Here is a 6,182-nt window from a genome sequence, read left to right as displayed (position 1 = left end):
TGCTACTTAAAATACATTATTTTGTTCAGACACAGAATTACAAGGATGGATTCAAATTATTTTGTTTAACTTGCGTTTTCTAACTCAGGTTTTGAAACCATTTATCATCCAGGTTGACTTTCATATATTGAGTCTTAGTTCCCAGACAGACATTACTCTCCACCTGGTAGCAAGGCAGCGAGTGGGCACAGAGGGAGAGGAGCCCCTTAGAAAACCATTTCCTTGAGTGCTCTGGGCTTTAAAGTTGATCAGTGAACAGTGAGCCAGTGCCGAGTCTCTGGTGCAGAGTGCTCGTGCTGTGTGGCACTGCTCAAGGAGTGGGTAGTGGCTTTCTTGGGAACTGGATCTTTCAGGCACGCTTTAAAGGGGACTCAAATAGAAAGGTACAGAAACCCAGGTGGAGGTAACAAAGGCACCGGTGACTTCTGCAAAGTTTACTTCGGAGGAAATGTGCAGCCAGCCTCGGTGGAGAATACATAGCTGCCCGTCTAAGTAAAAAAATAGAGAAAGACAGAAAAAGGTGTACAGATCTTCTCCCCTCAAACCCAGCATTCCTGGCAGAAAGAACATTTAGTATTGTATCTATGTTTTGATTATGCATGTGAATAGCAAGCAGCAAAATATAACTAAAACTTCATAAATTACATATATTAGTCCCTGAGAAATAAGCATTTTAACTGAAAAATGCTTCCATTCATTTATTTAAAACCATATAAAGTGTGTATGTTGTATATGTTTGCCAGTTTCCTACTATACCATGACTTTAATCCCTGAGTTGTATCACTACCTTGTAATTGTGGAATGATTTAGGTAGAGTTTTTCAATCTATTTTTCACCTAACATACAAAATCCTTTTTTTTTTTCTGCTGGACCCTCCCAAATCGCATCATCTTCTGTGATTTTAAGGGATGCTGAGATGGAACTCATCGGAAAAAAAATCCATAGAAAATCTATAGATTTGTGGGGCGGGGAGTTTAATAGAGGGCATGTGAGCAAGCCTTTGTTCAGCATGGCTGTCATTTCCTCTTTGCTGCATTTCACTCTTGCCCAGACCATGAACTCCTTAGGCAAGGGACCATCTCCTTTGTTCCAGTTTTGAAATGTGTCTGGTTGGAGTTTTCCACTGCTACTAGAGTTCAATTAAATACAAATAATAAATAGTTAACGGGTTGCCAAGCTGCAGAGGTGGGGCTAATCAGCTGAGGCTTCATGGGGTGTTTAATGATGGATTAGGAATGGGGGAACTGATAAAGCCGAGTATTTAAAGGCTAATATTGTACAGGATGATGGATGCTTTGTCAGCTTCGATTGCATATGACCAGAACTAACATTGTGCTTATCTTCCTCCTCCTTCTTCTGTAGATTACTCGGCTCCAAAATATTGCTGTTTTGAGAGTCTCTGTCCAAATTCCCCTGAGTGGAGCACTGCCTGTCAGAGGAGACGGCCTAAGAGGCTGTCTTACAATTGAAATTGGGTTGGGAGGTGAAAAAACAGTGACTCTCCGAAGGAGGGGTGTTATCAGCCGCACACTCATCTGCTCCTGCTCCTACTCAGCTTGCTGAAATGGAGGGATTTCAATAGATTTTGTTTTCTTTGCAGTGCTGGCTGGCGAGCCAGGATGGGGAGCCAGTGAAAAGGGAGCTGTGTTCTGCGAGCGTGCGGCACAGGAGGGGCACGTCCCACTGCCTGCGCAGCGTTGCTGAGAGCTACAGGGAGCTTTGGCTTCCTCTCTGTGCCATGCACCGATGAGCTACTGTTATCACTGCGTTTTGTGTGCAGAGTGAAAACGGTAACATACACACAAAGGATCCCTATATACCACAGCTATATTTATTTATTTATTAAATAAAATAAAAATAATTATGCATTTATTATAATTTATTAACCAGCAACACATCATGTTCTGATATTGGTATCTCAGTAGGTATATTTAGGCTTAAAAATTAATACCTTTTATTGCCAAATTCTGTCCAAGGGACGTGACTCCTACTGAAATCAACTGATGCTAAACGATGCTGTTTTTTCAGCCTCCAACTATAGGATCAATAAGGCCTTCGTCCTTCTCGGTAGTCTGTCAGCTAGTAGGAAGACAGGCAGCCTTGTAGACAAGACACAGACAACGAGGTCAAGAGAAGTGGATTCTTTTCTCAGTTTGCCTTAGGGTTTTTGCTAAGGGTTGGACAAATCACACAACCTCTCTGTTAAACCTCCTGACTTCCAAAATGGAAATGATCATAACTGTCTACTTCCCCAGGATGTTATGGAGTACATCAATTCTCTGTATGGGGGCGGGGGGGAGGGGGGGAGCGGGAACAACTACCTGGATGCTTTGGAAGAAACAGACATATTTCTGTTAGCTTTCATTTTTGTAAACAGCCTTAGAGTGCACCTAAGCTTTAACATATTAAAAAAGTAAGCAACATCTAGAAGAAGATCAGGTTATAGAGGCAGGGTATAGTTAGTATAATATATTAACATTGCTAGTCATTCTCCTGTGGACATCATTTATTTTGGATAAGGCCAGAGTAACTATGAAAGATTGAAAGGTCAAATGTTCCCAATCAAATGAGAGTGCTTTGCAATTGTTTTACTTTAGATGGTAGTCAGGAAAATATTTCCACATTTCATTTGTTAGAAAAGATATCCAGAGCTGGCATTAGCAGTGGCTTTGATGTATTCTCTGGTACATTGGTCCAGAGCAAGCTTATGTAAGCAGAAGTGTCTCTTCACCTTTCATCTTTGTCAACTTTGATACTGGCCCCCTGCAGTGTCTTCTTTCTCCTCCTGGGGAGGCTTAACAAAGTCGACTGATTGATAGAGAAAAAAAGAGCTTCATTTTTCTTCTCTACTTAAGACTCTAAAGAAATAGACACATCTATTGTACAGTCACTGAAGCTCTTGAAACAGTGTGGGTTTTTCTCTTGAATCCTGAGGGGAAATGAGCCAAGAAGGAGAAAAAAGAAAAAAAAGCATGTGGTTTTGTCCACAACTTCAAATATGGTAAGTACATCATACTTCTGCTTCTGATGGTTTTTTGGAGAGAAAAACTGAGAAACTCTAAATTACAGGCAGCGCAAGCAGCAATGCCTATGGGGTAGGTTGGTCCGTCATTGCCCGTTATAAGATCCTGGCTTTCGATGCCTGTAACTGTCAAATATTAACTAATTTGTAATGATTTTTTCTGTGATTGGTGTGTCAGCCTGAAGCTGATTTTTAAAATAGTTCAGTTTGCAAAATGAGGTTGGCAAAAAATACATTTTGCTTGTGTTAAAAAATATTGTTGGACTGCATGACTGAGAAACTCTCCTATCTCCATGCTTTAAAACCGAAATTTGGCAAAGGATTTGCCAAGGATTTGATGGGTGAGGAATGTCTCAGACTGTTTCCATTAAAAAACGTAAATACAGACCTCCGGTCAGAATGGTCTTTCCACATTCTATTGTCTGAAAAGTCCAACAGTAATGGACATCTGCTGTAGGTTTACTGGGGATGGGCAAGACTTTCCGGCAATGGCTTTTCCTAGCAACAGAGGCCTTTGTGGAGGTGAGCGCGAGAACCAAGAGAGGGTTCTGCTGTTGGTCCTCACAGTCCCACCCATAACTGTGTAAGAAAAGAAGAGTCCATGATTAGGATGCAGGCTGTGCAGACAAGACGATGATTAGAACTTAATGAGAAAAAGATGAGGAGGCTGTGAGAAGAATGAAAGAACAGTAGCCGGTAGGGACGGTGTGTGGGACTGAAGCGAGGAAGTGAGGAGGTTGGGAGGAAGAAACCATGAACTTGGACCAGGAGTCAAAAACGGACTACTGAAGTAAGACTGTTACATTGTTAAGAGAAGGGAAAGGGATGAAGGCATCGGGCTGAGAATGAGAGACAGAGGGTCCTTGGGTATTACAGTATAATCTTTTCAAAGAGTCTGTGGTCAAAACAACCCTGTGAAACTCACTGACAAAATGTATGCTTTATTTCTCCAGCGATTGCTGCATGTAAAGAACATCAGCCTACTGCTGGTGAATCCTGAGGAAGCTCTAGTGGCACTGTGCGGCGTTGTGGATATCAAGGGTCTTGCCCTAGTTCTAAACCATTTGGACTTAGGAGAATTCTACATAAAGGGAGCAGAGGTGTTCAGTTTCTTAGACTGTAACAAAAAGAACAGTGATTTTGAAAAGCTAAAGTCTCACACGTTACGAGATAGTAGGTTTACTGCCCATAGAACCCTAATTCTCAGTTTATATGTATTATTTTAAGCAGACTTTAATTGCATAATCATGTTAGTTTTTCACAGAACACTTACCACATTAAGTGCAAGAATGGATATGGCTCAGGAAATGAATCAAGGAACTTGTCACCATTACAGGATGAGGTGCCTTGGTAGCTCCTCTTAAGTGCATCCCTCCGGCAATTTTCATTAACTTAGTCTTTCTGCGCAGAAACATGCCATTGCATTCTGTCATTTTTAGACTTGTGTTTATGAGCTGAAACTCCCTATATAGCAACAGTTTGTTCTGTGACACTAGCTAACTAAACTGACTCAATGGCAGCTCCTTCAAAGCAAAGCTTTTTTCTCTCAGAGACAGGCAGCACAGAAAGCAAAGATTTGACACCAGAACCTCAACTCTCCTGTCATCTTTCCAGTTTTTGCAGGTTCTCTGCATTCTAGTTTTTCCCCTCTCCCTCTCAGTTTGGGAGAGGCCACTTAGGAGATGCCACAGGCATGTCCAGCCATTGTTGACTCCACCCCCTTCCTTAGGACAGTAACTTTTACAGTTTTGGTGCCCATTTTGAGTCATCTCAGGCATAAGAACAACAAACACTCTGTCATTGTCACTGGAAACAGTTCAGGGCATTCCTTTTGAGCAGGCTTCCCCCTTGTAAATTCAAGAGTTTTTTGTGCTTTCCTGGACTACACTTCATCTTTCTTTGTGATGGAATCATTTTCTATTTGCACCTTCTTTTACAGTATCCTTCAATTTAACTCTTTTTAATCATGTGGAATAATGCAAACAAAATAAAGTGACCTGTATCTTGTATTTGTAAAGATAAGAAACGTAACACCTTCACTTTTCATGTGAATGTAGTCAATGGGACTGTTTTCTCATCAGAACTCTGCCTGATTTGTTGCAACAAAGCCTGGAAGTTATAGGAGGAATGGATGTAAGTGATTGTAAAGACTGAATAGATCATATTCTTGCCAAAGTATTTGTGGAATTGAGAAAGTCACTTAAATCCAGTTTCTGAAGATGACCAGTGAACTTTCCTCCTCTGGGGTACAGAAAATCCATTCTCTGAATTCACAAAAGCTTTGGGTGCATGTAGCTGCAGAGAAGCATCAGCGATGGCTCTGCTCAGAATACATGAAAGACTACATGATATACAGTAGACCACACTGTAGAATTGCAGGACCCAGAAGTCTTCAGCTGGGCACTCAGAATTAGTTGTCACTTTTGACGTTAACTGTTTGGTTGAAAGAACCTCTTCAGCTCACAAGGAAGCTGTTCATAAACCCTCAGCTGTGTCACAGCGGAGCATCATAGGACAAACCTACAAGGAAAGGCAGAGCATGCAGTAAATAAGGCCTGCTGGTGCCACGTCCCAAACAACTACGGGAGAAGACAAAAAAGAACACCCACACACTGCAATTATGAAAATAGAAAACATGACTGTGTAGCTTAAGACTACACGTTGAACACTTTATGTGGGAACTTGAACGCTCTTCCCCGTTGGTCTCTGTATGCAACACTGGGAGCAGGCAGAGCACACCCCTTTCTGTGGGGAATCCCCAGCCAGCCAAGAGCCTTGGCCCTGCGAGGGGAGCGCTCCCCCTCCAGCCGGGCCCTCTGCCACGGCCGGGCTGGCGAGGCCGGCCCACACACGCCGCTCTGCGAGGCGACAAGCACAGAGCGGGGAAGAGAGGCGGCAGCCCTTTACCCAGTGTAAGGGCTAAGGGTGAAGAAAAAGGGACGATATACCCTGTAGGCACCAGAGCCCCTTCCCCAGGAGCCGACCTCCCTCATCCAGGACCCCTGGTCTCCGACTCCGCTACCAGCCGCCACAGCCGTCAGGCGAGGAAGCCGGGTGCGAGGAGGAAGGGAGAGCCTTGCCGCCCTCGCTTTACGGCCCGGCGTGTTTTGCGACGCCCAAGATGGCTGCCCCCAGGGCACAATGAGCCCGCTCCGGCCGC

Source organism: Aptenodytes forsteri, unplaced genomic scaffold (assembly GCF_000699145.1).
Source record: "Aptenodytes forsteri isolate BGI_AS27 unplaced genomic scaffold, ASM69914v1 Scaffold171, whole genome shotgun sequence".
NCBI classification, from domain to species: Eukaryota; Metazoa; Chordata; class Aves; order Sphenisciformes; family Spheniscidae; genus Aptenodytes; species Aptenodytes forsteri.
This window is presented reverse-complemented; position numbering follows the sequence as displayed.